The 23795-nt window shown below is 40.5% G+C and overlaps 1 protein-coding gene across 4 annotated transcripts in view; it reads right to left on the reverse strand.

Annotated features, from left to right (window-relative positions):
- The window catches only part of EFHC2 (EF-hand domain containing 2), a 198254-nt gene that overhangs the window by 168672 nt on the left and 5787 nt on the right, over nucleotides 1-23795 (reverse strand). The window lies entirely within an intron of this gene.

Below are 23795 nucleotides of genomic sequence, written 5' to 3' on the forward strand. Positions count from 1 at the left end.
TACGATGAAGCCCTCTCTCGTGCCCCTCCCTGCCTCTCCAGCCGTAGCCTTTACCCTGAATTTGTCGCTGGAGTTTTAACATTTTGCCAGGACAATAGCCTTTGGCAAAAGCCTGATGCAGGGAAATCTGAGAGGAGGTCTGAAAAAACCTCATTTCGAGGCGACCTACTGAACGGGAGGAAATATTTGCCAATCTTCTATCTGATAAGAGGCTAATATCCAAAATATATGAAGAATTCCTACAACTCAATAGCACAAAAACAAACAATACAATGAAAAAATGAGCAGAGGATCCGAACAGGTATTTTTCTAAAAAAGACACGCAAATGGCTCAACATCACTCAGCATTGGGGAAATGCGAATCAAAGGCCCGATGAGATATTACCTCACACCTGTTAGAACAGCTATTGTTCAAAAGACAAGACGGAAGCGGTGGTGGCGAGCACGTGGAGACAAGGGAGCCCTCATGCACTGTTGGTGGGAGTGCAAATTGATGTAGCCACTGGGGAAGACGGTATGGAGGGTCCTGAAAATATTACAGATAGAACGACCACACGGTCCAGCAAGTCCTCTGGGTATTTAACCTAAGAAGACATCACTCAAAAAGATATATGCACCTCTATGTTCACTGCAGCATTACTTACAGTAGCCTCTAAGACATGATAAAAACCGAAGTCTCCACCTCAGTGGATAAAGAAAACACAAGATACACACACACAGAATATTATTCAGCCATAAAAAAAGAATGGAAGCTTGCCATTTGTGACAACACGGATGGACCTCAAGGTCCTTGAGGGCATGATGTTAAGTGAAATAGGACAGACAGATTAAGACAAATATCATCAGATCTCACTTACATGTAGAATCTTACAGAAAAATAAAAAAAAATTTTTTAATTAAAAACACAGGCTCATAGATACAGAGAGCAGATTGGTGGTTGCCAAAGGTGGGGGTGGAAGGGAGGAAGGGTGAAGGGGGTCAAAAGGTATAAATATCTAGTTATAAAATAAATAAGTCCTAGGATGTAATGTACAGCATGGTGACTATAGTTAATATTATACTGTATTATTTGAAAGTTGCTAAGAGAGTAAATCTTAAAAGTTCGCATCAAGCACTGGGCGTTATACGTAACTGATGAATTACTGCAGACTACATCTGAAACTAATGTACTATATGTTGGCTAACTGAATCTAAATTTTAAAAAAAGTTCTCATCACAGGAAGAAAAAATTGTATCTGTGTGTGTGTCAGATGCTAACTAGACTTATTGTGGTAATCATTTTGCAAAATATACAAATACAGAAAGATTTGTACACCCAAAACTAATAGAATGCATCAATTATACCTCAATAAAAATAAAATATTCAATATTATAAAGAAAAGGAAAGGAAAGGAAAGGAAAGAAAAAAGAAAAGGAAACAAAAGAAAAGGAAAGAAAAGAAAAGAAGAGAAAAGAAAAGACCTAGTTTCCTCTTGTAATGAATGCAGCCTAGAAGGATCAGGAAGGGACTGAGCAGCCCCATGCAGGGGAGCCAAGACCACAACAGCTGCCCTGGGCAGAAGAACAGCCCAGCTATGAGGGGAAGACCAGAGGCGGTGGTTAAGATGGAGAGCCGCAGCCTGGCTCTGTCCCTTGCGGAATCCATTGTCACGACTGCTACCAAGCTCCCACTCCCCCATGCCACTCATACACATTCAGGTTACCACAAGTCAATCCCAAATCACCAACGCAAAGCAAAAGTTGGGTTGCTTAAAATGAATGGCAGGAGTAACAGGGAATTGTGTAACACTGTTCCCTCTTGTAAAACAAGTAATCACAGCGGGCTCTGAGGTCCTGTGGCCGCTCCATGCACATACCCACCCGCCTTCAGCTCTTATCACATTCCGCCTTGCACTGTGTATTACAACTGGTTAAGCATTAGCTCTTGGAAAAAAAAATAAAATAAAAATAAATAAAATAAAGCAAGTCATCTCCGGCAATCACAAACTCCCCTCAGGTCAAACCAACACATGTTTCTCAAGTGTCTACTATATTCCAAGTGTGTGCCAGATTTACTAGTTAAAATAAGCATAAGACTCAGCCCCTGCCCTGAAGAAGAAACCCACAATCTTGCTGATGAGATGAAATTTAGATCTATAAAACAACTGGAAAACAGTACAGGTACCATTTCGGACCACTCACTATGAGCTGGACTCCAAAGGGCTTTATGTACATTATCTCATTTCACCTTCACCAAACTATTTGATCGGTTTCAGTACCGCCATTTTTACCGATGAGGAAACCATGGTGGAGGTAGACTAGCACACCCACAGGGACGCTGGAACTAGCGCAGCCTGCATCTGAACTTGGTTCATGTGACCTTAAGCTCTGGTCAGCCGGGCTGGAGGAGTAGTGCTGAGGTCCTGCGGGTAAATGGATACTGTCTGGGCAGGGAGGAACGGGATGAACCAGACAGCAGAGGACAGCCAAGGTGTTCAGGACAGGGTTATGAGTAACACACTACAGCTGAGCTGACAGCACCTAGTGGGAGGGGCAAGAAAACAGTGAGTCTAATAAAAAAGGACAAGTTCAAGTTTGGAAGGAGGGTCAGATAGTAGAATACGTAAGGTGGTCTAGATTATAGAAAGCCTCACACGTAACTACCACATACATCTGAAACTCTCCTGGAGCAAGGATGAAAAATAATCAAAGACTGGGGTGGCAATGTTCCAGATGGACTGAAAACCATTTTATAGCTCTTAGAATGGCAAGAATTAGAAAGCTGGATAATATCAAAGGTTGGAGAGGAGGTGGGAACACAGAAATCCTAATGCTGTTTCGATGACAGAGTACATGGTCATTCTGGGAAGCAATGGCATTTGATTCAAGAATGAAGAATCTCCCGTTTGCAATGACATGGCTGGAACTAGAGAGTACTATGCTAAGAAAAATAAGTCAGAGAAAGACACATACCATATGATTTCACTGCTATGTGAAATTTAAGAAACAAAACAAGCAAAGAGAAAAAAATGAGAGAGACAAAGCAAGAAATCAACTCTTAACTATAGAGAACAAACTGATGGTTACCAGAGGGGATGTGGAGGGGGGATGGGGGATAAGTAATGGGGATTAAATCGGAGGGCACTTATCGTGATGGGTACTGGGTGATGTATGGAAGTATTGAATCACTATATCATACACCTGAAACTAATATAACACTGCATGTTAACTAGCTGGAATTAAAATAAAAACCTTTAAAAAAAAAAAGAATCAAGGGGCATCTGGGTGGCTCAGTCGGTTAAGTGCCTGCCTTTGGCTCAGGTCGTGGCCCTGAGTTGGGCTCCCTGCTCGGCAGGGAGTCTGCTTCTCACTCTGCCCCTCTCCCCCACTCCTGCTCACTCATGCTCATTCTCACTCTCTAATAAATAAATAAAGTCTTCTAAAAAATAAAAATAAAATCAAGAATCAAGGGGCGCCTGGGTGGCACAGCGGTTAAGCGTCTGCCTTCGGCTCAGGGCGTGATCCCGGCGTTATGGGTTCGAGCCACATCAGGCTCCTCTGCTATGAGCCCTGCTGCTTCTTCTCCCACTCCCCCTGCTTGTGTTCCCTCTCTCGCTAGCTGTCTCTATCTCTGTCAAATAAACAAATAAAATATTTAAAAAAAAAAAATCAAGAATCAAGAATCTCACTCCTGGATACGTATCTCAGAGAAATTCTCACAGTAGTCAGTAAGTGGATAAGTATGAGAATGTGTCATAGTATTTAGGGAAGTTGGAGGCAACCTAGATATCTATGCTGATGGAATCAACAAGAAAATATGGTTTAATGGATAAAAGTTCACTATGGTGGATGTTAATTTCACCTCACTGCTTGAAGCAATAAACCAAGCAATAAACCAGATGCATTAGCTCGGGCTGCCATAACAAAATACCATAGACTGGGTGGTTTAAACAACAGAAATTTATTTCTCACAATTCTAGAGGCTTGGAATTCCAAGATAAACCTGCTAGCCAATTCGGTCACCCAGGAAGGGTTCTCTTCTTGGTTTACAGACTGCTGCGTCCCCACTGTGTCCTCAAATGGCAATGAGAAGGACAGCAAGCTCTCTGGTGTCTCTTCTTAAAAGGGCACTAACCTCATCATGGGGGTCACACCCTCATGACCTCCTCCAAACCTAACTACCTCCCAAGGCCCCATCTCCAAATACCATCACACTGGGGGTTGAGTCTTCAACATAGGAATTCGGGGAGGACGTATTTCAGTCCAGAGCACCAAATGTACATACAGCAACACAGATCCTTCCAACACTGTTGGCTGAAAAACAAAACGATTATCTATAATACAAAGTTACATATGTATTTTTAAAAATACATACATACACGTGCACACACACACACAGCATTACATATTTTGCAAGGACACATACAGATCCCAGAATGTGCATCAGAGATATTTATATGGAAGCCTATATAAAGTGGCAAAGGAATGAGATTAAGGATAGAGAATGATGAGGAATAAAAACACATAAAACCAGAGAGAGACCTTGCAGAAGTCCATGAGGATACTGTGCCAGAAATGGAGGAATATAATGAATTCACCTCTTTGTTCAGGACATTAAAGAACAAACAAAGATGGATTGGAAGGAGATGTGAGAGGCAGGCTGACTCAGCAAGCTGCAAGTACACCGAGCAGCTGCAAGACAAGAAAGGATTGCACAAGGGGGGGCACAACGAGAATGGGAAGGAAGGGGCACCCTAGATATAGGACAGGGGTCCTCAAACTATCTTTAAAGAAGGGCAAGTTAGACAGTTTTCCCAAACTCACTTCAGACTGATACTTTGGCAATATACAATAAATTATAAGAAATTGAAATAAATACAAAGACATAAGAACGTACAAGCCCACTGATCACACCCTTGGATATCATGGCAATGTCAAATTGTCATATAAACTTCTAAAGACTCCCAGCGTCACACATGCACGCCATACTTTGAGTAGCACTGCTAGAGCAGCCATCAGGTAAAGAAACCAACATCTGCGACTGGATGTGTTAAGGAAGGAAGAGTGAGGGGAGGTGATTTGAAAGTTTCATGCCAGCCCCACTTCCACTTTGGAAGGGGTGGAGAGCAGAAGATGGGAGAGGAAAAGCACTAAAAAGGATGAAGGAGGGGCACCTGGTTGGTCAGTCGGTTAAGCATCTGCCTTCAACTCAGGTTGTGACCCCAGAGTCCCAGGATCAAGCCCCGTGCCAGGCTCCCAGCTCAGCGAGGAGTCTGCTGCTGCCTCTGACCCTCCTTCCTCTCATGCTCTCTCTCTCACATTCTCTCTCTCTCAGATAAATAAATAAAATCTTTTTTTTAAAAATTTAAAAATAAATAAATAAAAAGGATGAAGGACTTCCGTCAGCTGACCCCCTTAGCCTACATATTGCTGCAGGTCCCAAGCATGGCTATAACAGTGTACGCTGAGTTTCTCATTTCTGACATTTCTGGAAGAGACTAAAAGAGTGGATTGAACCTGAAGCACGTTCAGAGAGTCTAGTCCTTCCTTTCCTGGTCGCCACCACAGCAGCAGAGGGAAGAGGGAGAGGGCAGAGCAGGTGTACAACTGCTATGAACTCTTGTTTGTTAGTTCATTTTTGTCCATCTAGTGACAATGACTAAGAATACCAAAAAACAGGGGCGCCTGGGTGGCTCAGTCGTTAAGCATCTGCCTTAGGCTCAGGGCGTGATCCCGGGGTTCTGGGATCAAGCCCCACATTGGGCTCCTCCGCCGGGAGCCTGCTTCTTCCTCTCCCACTCCCCCTGCTTGTGTTCCCTCTCTCACTGGCTGTCTCACTCTCTATCGAATGAATAAATAATAAAATCTTAAAAAAAAAAAAGAATACCAAAAAACAGAGCCTTTTATAGATTTATTTTTTTAATTGGAGAGAGAGTGAGTGTGGAGGGCTAGGAAGAGGGAGAGGGAGAGAGAAACTTAAGCAGACTCCGTGCGGAGTGCAGAGCCTGAGGTAGGGCTCTTATCTCACAACCCTGAGATCACAACCGGCGCTGAAACCCAGAGTCCACACCTAACCGACTACACCACCCAGGCACCCCCAAAGCCTTTTGTATTAAACATAAGATTCACCAATGCTGTGAAAATTGAGAAATTAAACTAAGTAAATTGAGAAAGTTCAATCAAGTCCCTGCTAAATCGATGAGCAATGTCTCTATCCAAAGAGTACCAGCTAAATACTTGATAAATACTTCCAATTCTTTTGCTAAATACAATTAGATCGGCCAGATCTGATTCTTAAAAAGAATACTTCTAGTCTGAAAGGAACTATTAACTAAAATTTTTCCAAAAGTCTTGGCTTGTGAATTCATACACTCAAACCCGAAACAAAACACACGCTTCCTTAAAGTTTAGTAATGCCGATTTCTACCGTTATTTCATCAACATAGCAGGCAAAATTCCATTTCTGCACTGTCAAGGTGTTAATTTGAAATTTCAATTCAAAATTGTATATCTTAGAAATTAATTGCTCCAGGATTTGTCAGGTATGATGTAAAAGTCCATAGGGCACTCGTCTCAAATGTTTGCCCCTCCCGAGGCACACGCGCGCACGCTTGAGATTTGCCATTGTAATCTCTTAGGACCACCTGTCAACTTGTCCCTTGCCCTGGTGACTGTGAAATGGTACTCAGTCTCGGTCCCAAATTAGGCAAATGTCTTAGTGAATGACAAAGTGAGGAATATACAATCCCCAGAAACAGTGCTCCCTCCGTGTCTCAACTCCCCAGGTCCCACCGCACTTATAAGACCACTATTGGAAAGATGGCAGCCAGATCCAGACTCCCCTTGACATTTCACATCAAATTAACAGCTGATACCACCACCCCCTTCCTTGTTGCTAAAAACTGGACGAGCAATTTTATTACATGCTCAGATTGATTACTGAATACCAGGTGAATTGCCAGGGCCACTACGGAAGCCATAAAGCGAAGCCCAACAGAGCAGCAGGCTCTAGTCACCAGCATCGCGAGTTGTTTATCCATTTATAATCTCTGCTTCAGAGCTCCGGCACATCAGAGTCTCGCTGCTTCTTTTTAGGTGAAGCCCAGATGCTTGACAACCACATGACAAAGCAAGGAAGAGTGAGGTGCTTGGTAAGAAGCTGACAGCTCATTAGGGCCACCCTGAGCTAGAAGCCTATCTTTGCAGATACGAATATCACTCCTGTAGCCCTAACAATGAACGTGCCCAGCACCATTTTAAATATTTTAAAAGCATTCGATCCTTTTCATTCCAGAGCAAATCTCAGAGAATGCTTTGTCATTATTCCCATTTTCTAGATGAGAAAACTCAGACACCGGGGGGGGGGGGTTAAGTCATTTGCCCAAGGTCACTGGCTAGTGTAAGTGCTTCATCCAGGATGCAAACTCCACATGTGAGCCTTTGAACACGGGGCCTTGCATCGTTTGTGCCTCTTCCAGAAGAGTGCTAGAGCTCCCTTGTTGCCATCACCAAGGTGGAATTAATACTTTCACTTTTGACAAATACGCTAGAGCAAATGACCACCAGGACCACGGACTGATTAGATAAAAGGACCTAAAAATTAATAGCAGATACCACCACCCCCTCCGTCAAATGCAGGCCAGGTATTCGAGAGTGCTACAGAAAGCCGGTCCCAGGTACCAACAATTACTGGACACCTGAGGGCCGAAGACAGCCAGTTCGTATTTAGTATTTCCACAGACATTCATGACAACTTACTTTTCTAACTACGTTTTGAGGTTAATGGAAAATAGGATAGAGAATTACCTAAAACTATCGTTCTTGGATATTACTGCTTGATCAAGTTTGGGACTAGTTTGCTTCTGTTCCACAAATATTTTTTTTCCTCCTTTCATATCCTATTTATTTTAGGAAATCATTTTCTCTTTTCTTCTTCTCTGTATTTTTATAGAGCAAAAATTCACTCAGTAGATACAGTGAACCTCCCAGAGAAAATAACGACAAAATTGCCTCAGGTAGAGTGCGGAACTGTAAGAGCATGAAAGCTATCATTACTTATTAATAAAGCTAAATCACTCAAAAAGAAAGCCCAAATGTAAAAATAAAACAGGCAAGTCAAAGAAACCTCCAAACATTTTTTTTCAGCTAATTTTCTTCTCTTTCCAAACCTGACCTGGAAAACTGTCGTGCTCACGATTCTCAGCCATCAGCTCAATATAACAATAAGATTGGTTTTATATATTTAATAATGTATTTAAATCAGTAGAGTGGAAAATAAAAGTCAATAAGATCTAAAGAGATGCACGACCCCTTCCGCAAAAAAACTCGGAGTTTTTTTCACTAAAGAATACAGTTCAAAGCACCAATCAATAAAAAGAATTCTAAAGGCTTCCCCCGAAAGTCGGTTAAAATCACTGGCTCATTGTAGTTGATCTACTGTACATCCATTCCCAAATTGCTTCTCCCCTGCCAGTCTCCATTTAGAAGCCAGAAAAGGCAAAACACTCCACTTGTTTCCTCAGCCCCCTTTTCAGCAGTCTGTTCTGGGACTCTGGAAAAGGCTTTTGTCCACCTGAGCCAAGGGACAAGTAAAAGTGTTGCTGCCCGTAGCTCACCTCTTCACGCCCTGAGATGCATACACAATGCCTAGAGCTGTAGCAGCCACTTTGGGATCATGAGCAGGAAGGTGGGGAACATCCCAGAAATGCTGGCTCACAGTTGAGCTTTTCAATGGATGCCAGTAGCCACCTACCTCCAGACTTCCTGCTCGGTGAAAACAAACAAATAAATAAATAAATCCATCCCTGCTTGTTTAAGCCTCTACTGGTCAGGTATTCCATTATTCACAGTAGAAAGCATTACAAACTAATGCCTTTAGCTTCTAAAAGCTGTGCTTGAATGCTGTTTTTTGTTTTGTTTTTTTGTTTTTAACGGAGTAAGATGAATAAGTGATCTAATGGGTGATTTTCTTTATACACTGACAAAAATAAATCTCTTCTCAAACTCTGGCACGACACACATTAGTAAAATTTATCACCTTCACTGACCTAAGGGATCTATTTGAGATTAATTCTTGAATTTATGAAAAGCAGAACTGGTTCCACTGATAAGACTATTAGAATAGAAAAGCTAAAGGCAGCTGTGAGGGGTGTACACGTGGGCAACGTAGCTGGAGATGGAAACCAGGAGTTCAGGACCTGGCCCAGTACCTTCATCAAGGATATTATGGAGGAAAGTCTACCTCAAGGTAAAACCAGGGAGTTGTTCACAGTATAGAGGTTCATGTGTGTGTGGGCGGGGTGCGCACATGTGTCGGCCCGCTAGGGGCAGGGAGCCAACACGAGCTCCTCCTAACCCCCAAGTTCAGCACTCCTATAACAACACACCAGCTAGAATAGCATCTGATGCAAGCTGAGGGTCAAAGAAGACGGCACCAAAACACAAAGCGCTCGCAACACAGCGTAAGAGTCCCATCTGACTTCCCTCTCCCCCCAGCAGTCTGTGGGCTTTAGGGACTATGGGCCACTCAGGGTAATAGCCGTGGATTCAAAAATCTCAGGTTAGAGTAGGGGGGGGTGAGATACAAGGGCAGCATGGCTTCCAACTATACTTGGTGAATTGCTAAAGACTTTCAGGGACAGAGGCAGCTTTGTCCCCTAGCTGTGAGGACAGTGGATGACAGGAGCCCAAGGGCGGGAGGAGGTAGTGATTGTGAAAATTGTGCCGAATGTGTGTTACGACTAGAACCTGAAAATCTGCACCAATAGTCCCTGATCCCACAAAAGCAAAGACTGAAGCAAAAAATTATAACATAATCTGATACTTGTGACAATAATATTTAGAAGTAGGAAAGGTACAGGAACCTAAATAGAAGTGAGGTTTCCACAAACTGAGGGCTTCAGGGGGGTGGGTGGGGGATTGGGCTAGGCCGGTGATGGGTACTAAGGAGGGCACATATCACACGGTGCACTGGGTGTTATACGCAAGTAATGAATCATGGAACTTTATATCAAAAACTAGGGATGTACTGTATGGTGACTAATATAATAAAAAAAAATTATTATTAAAAAAAAAAGGAGTGAGGTTTCCATGCTTCATTTGCAGTAGTAAAACACTGATAGCTACAGACCACAGTCTATATAAATCATATATATATGATTAAGTATATATATATGTATGTATATATATGTATTTATGTATATATACTCTGATATCCAGAACAACCACATGTAAACTATACTAAGAGAAACGCTCAACATAGTGATTTGACAATTCTCTATATTATGTAACTGTCACCACTGTAAGTGTGGTCACCATACAAGGTTATCACAATACTATTGACTATATTCCCTATGCTATACCTTTCATCCCTGTGCATTATTTATTTTACAACTGGAAATTTGTACCTCTTGGTCCCTATATTGTACACCAGAAACTAAGATAACATTGTATCTCAACTCTACTTCCATAATAAAAAAATTTTTTAAAAACATATGCTCAAAACACTATAAATAAATCAAGATGGAATCCTAAAAAAAAAAAGTTCCAGTATCCCATGGGAAGAGAAGAAAAGAGAAACAGAGGAAAGAAACAGAAAACAGAAGTAATATATCAGACATAAGCATTAACACACCAATAATCACCTTATATGTAAATGACCTAAATGCATTAATCAAAAGACAGAGATTTGCAGAGTGAATTTATAAAGCACGACCAACTACATGCTGTTCACAGGGAACTCACTTCAAATTCAGGGACAGAAGTCAGTTGAAAATAAAGATATGAAAAAGATACACCAGGCAAATACTAATTTTAAAAAGGCAAAAGTGGCTCCATCAGTAACTGATACACTAGACTTCAGAGCAAAGAAAATTACTAGAGCAAATAGAGACCTTATATAATGATAAAGGAATCAAACCACCAGAAAGACACAACAAACTTAAATGTGCAAGCACCAAACAACAGAACCTCAAAATACATGAAGCAAAACCAATAGAGTTAAAGGAGAAATAGACAAATCCACAATTATAGTTGGGGACTTCAACAATCCTCTCAGCAACCAACACATGTAACCAACAAAACCTAATTGACCTATACAGAACCCTCCACCCAACAGCGGCAGAATACATATCCTTTTCCAGTGCTCATGAACATTCACCAAGATAGACCATACTCCAGACCCTAAAAGCAGCTTTGGCAAATTTAAAAGAATTAAGATCATACAGATTGTATTCTCTAATGATAATGGAATCAAACTAGAAATCAATAACAGAAAGACAACAGGAAAAACCTCCAAGTGCTGGGAAATGAAACAACACACTTTTAAATTGTATATGGACAAAGAGGAAATCTCAGAAATTTTTAAAAATAGGTGGAACTGAAAGAAAATGAAAATAAAACATATCAAAATATGTGGGATGCGGCCAAAGCAGAGTTGAGGGGGAAATTTAGCACTAAATACTTATATTAGAAATGAGGAAAGGGGTGCCTGGGTGGCTCAGTCAGTTAAGCAGCCAACTCTTGGTTTCAGCTCAAGTCATGATCTCAGGGTCGTGGGATCGAGCCCTGTGCGAGGCTCTATGCTCAGTGCAGAGTCAGCTTAAGGTTCTCTCTCCCTCTGCCTCTGCCCCTGCCCCCCCCTCAAGTGCCAGCTCTCTCACTTTCTCTCAAATAAAGCTTAAAAAAAAAAAAGAAATGAGGAAAGGTCTCAAATCAATACTGTAAGTTCCTACTTCAAGAAATTAGAGTAAAATAAACTAAAAACAAGTACTAAGAAGGAAATAATAAAGATTAGAGGAAAAATCAGCAAAATTGATAAAAACAGGAAAACAGAGAAAATTAAATATAAAACTTGTTCTTCAAAAAATATATATTAATAAAATTAATCTCTAGCAAGACTGAAAAATCTTTTAAAAAGAGTTAAGATACAAATCACCAATATCAGAAATGAAATAGGGGGTATCTTGGGGCGCCTGGGTGGCACAGCGGTTAAGCGTCTGCCTTCGGCTCAGGGCGTGATCCCGGCGTTGTGGGATCGAGCCCCACATCAGGCTCCTCTGCTATGAGCCTGCTTCTTCCTCTCCCACTCCCCCTGCTTGTGTTCCCTCTCTCGCTGACTGTCTCTATCTCTGTCAAATAAATAAATAAATAATAAAATCTTTAAAAAAAAGAAATAGGGGGTATCTTTATAATGCCATAGCCATTAAAAAGATAATGAGGGAAGACTGACCAACTTTACACACATAAATTCAACAACTTAAAAGAAGTGAACCACTTTCTCAAAACCACAAACTACCAAACCTCAGCCAAGATGAAATAATCTGAATAGTAAGGAATCTGAATTTAAACTGATTTTATAAGAACCTGAATTTATAACTAAAAGCCAAAAAGAAATGCCTATGTCCAGCTGACTTTACTGGAGAATTTTACCAAATACTTAAACAAGAATTAACACCAATTTTATGCAATCTCTTCCTGAAAATAAAGAAGAGGGAACTCTTCCCATTTCATTAAGTTGGTATTATCTTGATACCAAAACCAAAGATGACAGTTCAAAAACAGAAAACTACAGACCAAAATTTCTCTTGGACATAGATGCAAAAATCCCCCACAAAAAAAAAAAAAAAAAACTAGCAAATTGAGTCTGGCACTATATAAAAAGAATTATACACTATGACCACATGGGATTTATTATGCAAGGCTGGGTCAACATTTCAAAATCAACCAATGTAATCTACCATATCAACAAAAGGGGAAGAAAATGCAAATGATTGTATCAATTAATACAGGTTAAACACATTTGTTAAATGCAACACCCATTCATGACAAAGACCCCCAGCTAGTTAAGAATACAGGGGAATTACTTGATAAAGAGCATCTACAAAAAATCTATAGCTAACATCACACTTTAAATAGTGAAAGACTAAATGCTCTCCCAAAATCAGGAACAAAGCAAGAATTTCTGTTCTACTCTTATTCAACACATTATTAGAAATTCTACCCACCACAGGAAGGCAAGAAAAATAAATTAAAGGGATACAAATTGGAAAGGAAGAAAAAGTACTATCTCTATTTATAGGTGACAAGATTGTTTACATAAAAATATTCACAGAATTTACCCAAAAAAATCCTACAACTAATAATTGAGTTCTACAGGGTCACAGAATGCAAGATCAACATACAAAAGTCCATCACACTTCTATATACTAACAATGAACATGTGAGACTGAAATTTAAAACACCATATCATTTACAATCACTCTGAAGAAAATGAAATACGAAACACATACAGGATCCGTGAGCTGAAAATTACAAAATGCTAATGAAAAAACTAAAAAACGACCTAAAGAAATGGAGACACATATCATGCCCAAGGACTGGAAGACTCTACATAGTAAAGATGCCAATTTTCCTCCAAAATGATCTAGAGGTCTCATGCGATTCCTCCCAATATCCCAGCAAAGCTACTTGTAGACATAGACAAGCAGATTCTAAAATTCATATGGAAGGTACAGACCTTAGACAAAGAAGAATCTTGAGAAAGAAAAGTAAAGTGGAAGGAATCACGATTCCTGATATTTACGTTATTACTATGGTAATAAAAACAGTGTGGCGTTGGCAGAAGGATAGACACAAAGACCAACAGAACAGAATAGACAACAAAAAAGATCACCCAAAAATGCTCAAATGAGTTTTTACAAAGGTGCAAAAGCAATTCAATAGATGAAGGATAGCCTTTTCAACAAATGGGGGAGTAACTGGATATCCATACACAAAATTAAATGGATCCTGACCTAAATATCACATTATACAAAAATCAACTCAAGATGGATCACAGACTTGGACATAAAATGTAAAACCATAAAAATTTAAAAAAAAAACAGAGGAGAAAATCTTCAGTATCTAGGGCTGGGCAGAGAGTTCTTAGACTTCACGTCAAAAGCACAATCCATAAAAGGAAAAATTGATAAATTGGACCTCAACAAAATTAGAAACTTTTTTGCTATGCAAAAGACAGTTAACAGGATGAAAAGATGAGCTACAGACTGGGAGAAAATATGTGCAAACCACATCTTAGCCGAAGGGCTAGTATCTAGAATATATAAAGAATTCTCAAAGCTCAACAGTAAAAACACAATCCAATTAGAAACAGGCAAAAGACATAAGCAGACATTTCACCAAGGTGGATATACAGATGGCAAATAAGTACATGAAAAGATACTCGACTCATACATAAGCCATCAGAAAAATGCCAATTAAACCCACAATGAGATATCACTACACACCTATCAGCTAAAATAAAAAATAATGACAATACTAAATGTTGACTAGGATGTGGACAAACTGGCTCACTCATACACTGCTCTGGGGAATGTAAAATGGTACATTCGCTCTCAAAATTAGTTTGGTAGGGTTTTGTTTTGCTTTGTTTGTAAAACTAAACATGCAGGGGGACCTCAGGGCCTCAGTCAGTTGAGGATCCAACTCTGGGCTTTGGCTCAGGTCGTGATCTCATGTGTCGTGGGCTTCAGCCCCTCGTTGGGACCCTGTGCTCAGCGTGGAGTCTGCCTGAGATTCTCTCTCTCCCCCGCCCCATGCTTTCTCTCGCACTCACTCTCTCCCTCTCAAATAAATAAATAAAATCTTGAAACAAAACAAAACAAAACATGCAATTACCATATGATCCACCAATTGCACTCTTGGACATTTATCTCAGAAAATGAAAACACATGTCCACACAAAAACCTGTACATGAATGCCCGTAGCAGCTGTATCCCTAACAGCCAAAAACTAGCAATAGCCCAGATGTTCTCCAGCAAGTAAACAGTGAAAGGAACTGTGATACATACATGGAATACTATTCAGCAATAAAAATAACTGGGGCGCCTGGGTGGCTCAGTCGGTTAAGCGGCTGCCTTTAGCTCAGGTCATGATTCTAGGGTCCTGGGGTCAAGCCCTGCATCAGGTTCCCTGCTCAGCGGAGAGCCTGCTTCTGCCTCTCTCTCTCTGCCTGCCACTCTGCCTGCTTGTGCTTTCTGTCTGTCAAATAAATAAATAAAATCTTAAAAAAAAATGAATGAACTGATATATGCAACTAGTAGATAAATCATCAAAAAATTAAGCCAAGTGAAAAATAATAATAATCCCAAGAGTTGCATACTGCATAATTCCACTCCATGCAACATTTTCAAAGTAATGAAATTTTAGGGGGCACCTGGGTGGCTCAGTCAGTTAAGCACCTAACTTTTTTTTTTTAAAGATTTTATTTATTTATTTGACAGAGAGAGACAGCGAGAGAGGGAACACAAGCAGGGGGAGTGGGAGAGAGAGAAGCATGCTTCCACTGAGCAGGGAGCCCAATACAGGGCTCGATCCCAGGACCCTGGGATCATGACCTGAGCCAAAGGCAGATGCTTAATGACTGAGTCACCCAGGTGCCCCAAGCACCCAACTCTTCATTTCAGTTCAGGTCATGATCTCAGGATCATGGGATCGAGCCTTGCAATGGGCTCCACATTCTGCAGGGAGTCTGCTTGTCCCTCTCCCTCTGCTCCTCCCCCGGCTTGTGCTCTCTCTCTCTCTGAAATAAATAAATAAATAAATAAATAAATAAAATCTTTTAAAAAATTTTTTAGAAACAGAGTACAGATTAGTGGTTGCCAGGAATCAGAGATACTCGGGGGGAGGGGTGGTGGATGGGAAGGAGGTGGGCCGGGTTATAAAAAAGCAACAGGAGGGATCATTGTGTTGCTGGAACTGATCAGTATCTTCACTGTCAGCAACCCACACGGGTGATGAACCACACAGACTAAATGCACACATGCAAATGAGCATAAGTAAAGCTGGGGACATCTTAATGGGATCAGTGGATTATATTAATGTTAATATCCCGGTTGTGCTATTATACTAGTTTTGCAAAATGGTACCAATGGGAAATTGAGTAAAGGGTACACAGGATCGTTCTGTATTATTCCTTAGAACTACATGTGTATTTATAATGTTCCTCCATAAAAATTTCAATTAACAGTAAAAGGCAAGAGTGGGTCTACTTTCCTTGGTAACCAGGAGACAGTCCACACAGGTGCTTTTTACAAAGTATGAGGTATGAATGGAGACACAGATGAGCGGCACATGACCCACAAAAATGAGATGGAACTAGTCCTATAAATGATAAAACAAACCCCCCTGCTTCAGTTGCCAAACTCGTGTGCCGAAGAAAAGGTTGTCTAAGTTAACTGTAAGCCAAGTGAATGGACCTGTTCCCCCCCACCCAAAACTCTAGCAGTTGTGACCATCCCCTCCTTGGGGACGCCAAACACATAGTTAGGGAAGCAAGAGGTTTGGCTCTCAGCTGGCCGAGCTGGGCACTCAGTCACCGCGGAGCTGCCGGGTCGAATTCAGGCATCCTGGGGCCTGGCTAATGAGGGAGTGAACATGCCTATTTCCCCCCCTTCCTTTTGCTTCGGGGACCCCTTCCCCCTCAGAGTTGGCTCTGCCCTTTCTACAACTATAGTAACACGATAAACTCCTCAGGAAATGGCCCAAGAAATCCCTTTACGTCTGCATTAGTGCATATCTGGAATCCTGTTGCCAGAAGACTGGTCTCTTAAGGGGGTCCTGCCTCATGAAGGCTCAGAGAAGAATGTGCTGCTTCCAGAAAAATCCAAACTGGATGCCAACAAGGAGAAGAGAAATGTCCCTCTGCATGGCACAACAGGCCACAGAAGAGGCTTTGAGTCACAACTTGTCTGTGACATCTTCACGCTTTCCTGGCCACTTTGTATAAGCCACGTAACCCGAAGAGGCTTATAACCTACTTAGGCCACAGAAGCAAATGACTTTCTTCCTCTCTTATTGTCACCGTTGCTAAAAGAAGAAATACTCTGCTCCCTGGCAGCAATGGAAGACAGAAGCAAGAAGCTAATTCCAGAGAGGATTCTCCCAGACTGTGTTTAACCACCCCCCCACCCAGTTTTTAGGCATGGCTGCTACAGGCAGACAGAGGCAATCAACAGGCACCTATTACAGGCCTGCCCTGGGTAAGGAAAGGCAACCCAAAGAGCCATCAATCACAGTTTCCCAGTCAGCGGAGGAATGTCACAATCACACATAAAGAACACAAAACACAACACAGGCAATAAGCCAGTAAATGGGTGTTCTGGCCAATATAGGTGTGTTCAGGATTGTGCAGACAGAGAGAGGGCCCTTGCTGAAACGATCAGGGAAGGCTTTAAGGAGAAGGGGGGAGTAGAGCCACCCTTCGAGGGAAAAGAAAGATCCAGATGGGAACAGGAAGAAGCAGAAGAATGCTATCAGGAAGCAGGCAAGTAAACCAATAATTGAGTGGTTTAATAATTGAGTCCAAAATACATTCAAAGGACAGACAGTGAGTATGCTGGTTTAACTGGAGTCTGAGGCTTGTTTTCCATTATGGAAAAGAAAACTGCTAAGAAAGAAGAAAATCATTTGAATTTTTTACAATGGTGGTATACTCATGTATTACCTGTATTTTTTTAAGTTATTTATTTATTTATTTATTTGACAGAGAGAAAGAGAGAGAGAGAAAGCAAGCACAAGCAGGGGGAACAGCAGGCAGAGGCCGAGGGAGAAGCAGACTCCCCGCTGAGCAGGGAGCCCGATGCGGGGCTCGATCCCAGGACCCTGAGATCATGACCTGAGCCAAAAGCAGACGCGTAGCCAACTGAGCCTCCCAGGTACCCCATATTACCTGTATATTAAAAAACACAAGCAAAAATGTTTTAAAGGAAGGGACACTGGGGCCCCTGGGTGACTCAGTTGGTTAAGCATCACACTCTTGATTTCGGCTCAGGTCATGATCTCAGGGTCATGGGATTGAGCCCCGAGTCGGGCTCCATGCTGAGCGTGGAGCCTGCTTGGGATTCTCTCTCTTCCTCTTTCTCTGTCCCTCCCCCACTCATTCTCACTCTCTCGAAAGAAAGAAAGAAAGAAAGAAAGAAAGAAAGAAAGAAAGAAAGAAAGAAAGAAAAAGAGAAAGAGAAAGAAAAAGAAAGGAAGGAAGACTAAGTCTGAAGAGGAATCTAGACTCAAGGATATTGAGTCTGTGGCTGGTATGGCAGACAAAGTTTTTAGCTCCCAAAAGCCATTATTTACTGCCTTTTCTCTTTCCCAGCTCCAAAAATAGATGGTGAAAAATCAAGTTCCCAATAGCCCTTTAGAAAAAGGAGAGCCACATGACTCTATTTTAGCCAATAAGATATAAGGGGAAAATCTACTGGGGTGGGGGCCTGGGAAACACTTCATTTTCTGAAAAAAAAAAAAAAACTTTTTCCCCTCCCTCTCCTTCCTACTTGTCTTGAACAAGGTTATGAGATGTTGTGATGTCTAGAACTGAGACAACCACCTTGCATTGCAACCATGAGGCCACAGACCTAAGAATGAAAAGCCAACATTCTCATGATCACAGAATGGAGAGATAAAAAGGGTCTGAGTCCTTCATGACATTCATCGGCCACTGCCTAACCCTGAAACTGCCACACCTCTAGAGTTCTTCTGATGAGAAAATCAATTTGGCTTAAGCCACTGGTAGTCAGGTATTCCATTACTTAGAGCCAGAAGTATCTATCCTAAGTAACAGAGGTATAAAGTTCAGGACAAAATACAAAAGCAACCAAAGTTAGGTGTTTGATCCCCGAATAGACAAAGTGACTCTAATTCCTGAACCCCAAATTAACATTTAGCAATAGCAATGGAATATTATGTCATTTCTGAAGTATGAATGGCAGCTTCAAGAAGTGGCCCAGTCCAAAATAATGGGATTTCAAGGACATTTCAATAGTTAGTGGAAACAAGTAACGAAATCCTTTAAATCAAAACCATCCCATGATCTGGCACAATGAACACAATCTATTGTTTGTCTGTCCAGCGATTCCCCACCACCAACTCCTTTCTTTGGCTATTTATTTTCTGACAGTTTTATTGAGGCATAATTTATATATCCTAAAGTTCACCCACTTAAAATATACAATTCAATGGAGTTTACTATAATTACAAAGTTGTGCAATCATCACCACAATCCAACTTTAGAATGTGTTCATCATCCCAAAAAGAAACCTCATACCCATTCGCGGTCACTCCTCATTTCGTCCCCTCCCCCACACGGGCCTAGGCAACCATTCATCTACTTTCTGTCTCTATAGATTTGCCTATTCTGCGCATTTCACACAATGGGCTCATACAACATGTAGTCTTTCACATAGTGTTTATGGTGTTTTTGAAGTTCATCCATGTTATGGCATGTATCAGTATTTTTATGGCCAAAGAATATTCTATTATATGGTTATACCACATTTTCTTTATCCATTCATCAATTAATGGACATTTGAGTGATTTCTGATTTTTGGCTAATATGAATAATGTTATAAACATTCATGTTTGTGTTTTTTATAGATAAGTTTCTCTTTTCTCTAGTATACCCAGGGGTGCTGGGTCATATAGTAACTCTATGTTTAAGCTTTTGTGAAACTGCAAACTTTTCCATAGCAGCGATACTGTTTTATATTCCCACCAGCAATGCAGGAGGGTTCCAGTTTCTCCACATCCTTGTCAACACCGGGTACTGTCTTTTTTGTTATAGCCATCCTAGCGGGTATGGAGTAATCACTCATTGGGGTTTTGATTTGAATTTTCCTAACGACTAATGATATTGAGCATCGTTTCATGTGTTCGTGGCTCTTCGTAAAGGTTTTTTGGAGTGATGTCTATTCAGATCCTTTGCTCACTTATATATATTTTTTTAAGATTTTATTTTTGAGAGAGAGAGAGAGAGCAAGAGAGAGAGAACAAGCAGGGGGAACAGCAGAGGGAGCGGGAGAAGCAGACTCTCCTCTGAGCAGGGAGGGGGCTCGATCCCAGGACGCTGAGATCATGGCCTGAGCCGAAGGGAGACGCTTAACCTACTGAGACACTCAGGTGCCCCCTGCCTTTGCTCACTTTTATATACACTGGATATAAGTCCCTCATCAGATATATGCTCTGCAGATATTGTCTCCCATACTGTAGGCTGCCTTTTTACTTTCTCCATAGTTTCTTTTGAAACCCACCTTCGGCTATTTATTGCAGCAATATTTGTAATACCAAAAGACTGGAAATAATACAACTATATATCAAAAGGGGATGGGCTGAATAAACTATGGTATGTCCACACAATGGAGTACTATGTAGCTGTGAATGAATTACACATTCCAATGGCATGAGGAAAACTGTCCACTACAATGAAGAGATCTCCAAGATACACTGTTAGAAGGAAAAACCGAAGATGTAAGAGAATGTATAGAGTATGCTACCATTTGTTTAATAAGAGACCATGTGAATATATTTTAAAATTTGCTGCTTTAAAACCAAAAACAGAAAAAGGAAAGATTTAAAAAAAAGTTTTGGGTTAAGCTACTTATATAGGGAAGGGGGAGAGGTACCAAGATTGAAAGGACAAGGATAAAAGCTATACCTGTCCGAATGCACCTCACTTTGTAAATTTGACTTTGAAACCACATATATGTTTTTTTTACACTATAGTAAAACAAAGTTCTTAAAGTTAAAAAGCAATTAACTTTTTACTCCAGAAACCAATTCTGAATTTTACTCCAGAAACCAATATTGTACTGTATGTAAACTACCTAAAATTTAAATTAGGGGAGTCTGGGTGGCTCAGATGGTTAAGCGTCTGCCTTCGGCTCAGGTCAGGATCTCAGGGTGCTGGGATCAAGTCCCACATCAGGCTCTCTGCTCAGCAAGGAGTCTGCTTGTCCCTCTCCCTCTGCTCCTCCCCCTGCTCATGCTCACTCTCTCTTTCTTTTGCTCTCTCTCTCTCAAATAAAGTAAAATTTAAAAAGCTTTAAAAAATTTAAATTAAAAAAACATTTAAAAAAAGAAGAAAAAAAAAAGCAAAAGCAAAATGAAATGAATGAACCTAACTGGGTATTGAGTTGCTGAGCTGACCTAACCATACTGTCAGGAACCATTTAAATGAAATTAAAACCCAATAATTTGACCATACATTCCTAATGGAATATATAAAACAAAAGAACTACATGGAAATATTAAACCATTTGAAAATTCAAATTGTTAATAACATTAGTATTGATCAGAAACCATTATATGGATATATTTTTTTATTTATGGTAGGATAAAGCAAGAAAATAATTATGCTAACATCCTTATGAATCAAGATTCTCAATATAAGTAAAAGATAAATACAGAATCAAAGAAATTAAATAAAAACCCTATAATCCTCCATTGGCATTGGAAATACCAGTTTGGATTCATGTTCTATTTTATCTTTAAAAATGTACGCATATTTTCTAGCCTTGTTTTAAGAGGATGAAAATTCAAGCCATAGCCTGGGAGAAAATATTTGCACAGCACATATCCAACAATGAACTTATATCCAGAATATAGGAAGAACTCTCAAAATTCAATAGGAAGGAACCAAACAACCCAATTAAAGACAGGCAAGATACGTGAACAGACATTTCACCAAAGAGGATAGATGGGTGGCAAATAAGCACACGAATAAATGTTCAACATCATTAACTGCCAGGGGAAAAAAGTTTCAGTCAGGACGACATACCACTATATATTTATTAGAATGGCTAAAATCCAAACACTGACAATACCATTTGCTCATGAGGACTCTGAGTAACAGGAACACTCATTCATTGCTGGTGGCAATGTGAAATGGTACAGCCACCTTGGAAGACAGTTAAGCAATTTCTTATAAAGTTAAACATATACCTATGCCCATTCCAAATATGTAGGAAAGTCAAGTATCCTGTCATTCATAGGGAAGCAGTGACCATTTTGCTGTGGTTTTTCAACTTCTTACTCCTATAAGCAAAGCTTTCCTTGTTAACGGGTATCAAGAGGAAGACCAGAAATCTCATTTCAGTTGAAAATGAAATCTATGTGTGCTTATCTCAAATTTGACATAGAATTCAGTATTTATGTGGCAAAATACCAGCACAGGTTTCACATTTAAGAGGTAATTTTTATTCTTTATTTTTAGTTTTAAGAAAATAATATTCTTTTTTTTTTAAAGATTTATTTATTTGGGGGCACCTGGGTGGCTCAGTCATTAAGCGTCTGCCTTCGGCTTAGGGCGTGATCCCAGAGTCCTGGGATTGAGCCCCGCATCGGGCTCTCTGCCCTGCTGGAGCCTGCATCTTCCTTCCCCCCCCCCACTTGTGTTCCCTCTTTCGCTGGCTGTCTGTCTGTCAAATAAATAAATAAAATCTTTTAAAAATTAATAAATAAATAAAAAATAAAGATTTATTTATTTGAGAGAGACAAAGCAAGAGCACTGGGGAGAAGGGGGAAGAGGGAAAGAATCCCCAGGGAGACTCCCAACTGAGCATACCATGCAGGGCTCCATCTCACGACCCAGGAGATCACGGCCTGAGCCAAAAACCAAGAGTCAGATGCTCAACCTACAGGGCTACCCAGACACCCCATAAAGCTTAATTTTAAGTCTCATATAAAATTAAGTCTTAGGCTATATTTTTATTCATACTGCTTTGCCATATGGTTTTAATGACTTACTTAACATTAGCAATGTATTTGCAGGTTGTAAACAGCATTAATTAAAATGAATTTCTAAACTTTATTTAAATTAAATCAACTGAGCTTACTTTTTTAAAAAGTAAATCCCATCTTGGATTAAAACAGTTACTGAACAGAAATGTATTATGCTGCTTTATGAATTTTCCAAATTTATAAAAAGGAAAGAAAGGTAACCTAAGTTTGATTGCCTGTTTTTCAAGAAAAGCTAGCTAAAGTTTGTTTTTCATTTTAAATGGGGGGAAAACTGGTTTTGCTGATACCACATACCATATATCATATCTTACTAGGGCCCTCGATAGTAGAAACTATAAGACTATTTTTAGGCCTACTTGAAAAAGGGGAAAGGGGAAAAAAATCAAGTAGGAAATTTTACAGTAAGGGGGAAAAAAAAACAAAACACTGAAGTTCCCTCTACCATGTACCTCCCCCCGCCCATCCTGCATTAGAGTGGATATCCTTTGCAGGAAAGAAAAACTACACACAGCAGGTGAATAAGGACCAAAATTAACAAATCCACAGAAACCTATTACTCTTTACTCAGAAGGGACAATTATTACTGGATCATTACATCTAAAACTCACGAATCATGCTAAGGTACCATGGGCTGTAGAAATCATCTGTACACAGGAGGTCCCCGAGAGCTGAAAAGCATTTCAAAGATCCCTCTTGGATAAAAAAAAAAATGAGATTTGGGATGAAGACAATGTCTCTGAACTAGTTAGAGGTGATCATTGGCAAAACACTGTGAAGGTACCAAATGCCATCAAATGGTACCCTTTGAAATGGCCAGTGGTTAATTTTATGTTACGTGAATTTTACAGCAATTAAAAAAAAAAAATCTGGGGCGCCTGGGTGGCACAGCGATTAAGCGTCTGCCTTCGGCTCAGGGCGTGATCCTGGTGTTATGGGATCGAGCCCCACATCAGGCTCCTCTGCTGAGCCTGCTTCTTCCTCTCCCACTCCCCCTGCTTGTGTTCCCTCTCTCGCTGGCTGTCTCTATCTCTGTCAAATAAATAAATAAAATCTTTAAAAAAAAAAAAAAATCTGACTAGGGTCTGTTGGTAGCTTCTAGAAGGGTAATAGACTAGATCTGGCCTGGAAGGAAACTGAAGTTCTGAATTGAAAACAGAGGCACGAACTGGTGGAGACAGCTCTAATGAGAGCGTGTTTCACACTCCACAGCCACAATAACAAACAGGTTTGGGTGCAGCCCAGTTCAT

This window comes from Ailuropoda melanoleuca, chromosome X (assembly GCF_002007445.2).
Source record: "Ailuropoda melanoleuca isolate Jingjing chromosome X, ASM200744v2, whole genome shotgun sequence".
Classification (NCBI taxonomy): domain Eukaryota; kingdom Metazoa; phylum Chordata; class Mammalia; order Carnivora; family Ursidae; genus Ailuropoda; species Ailuropoda melanoleuca.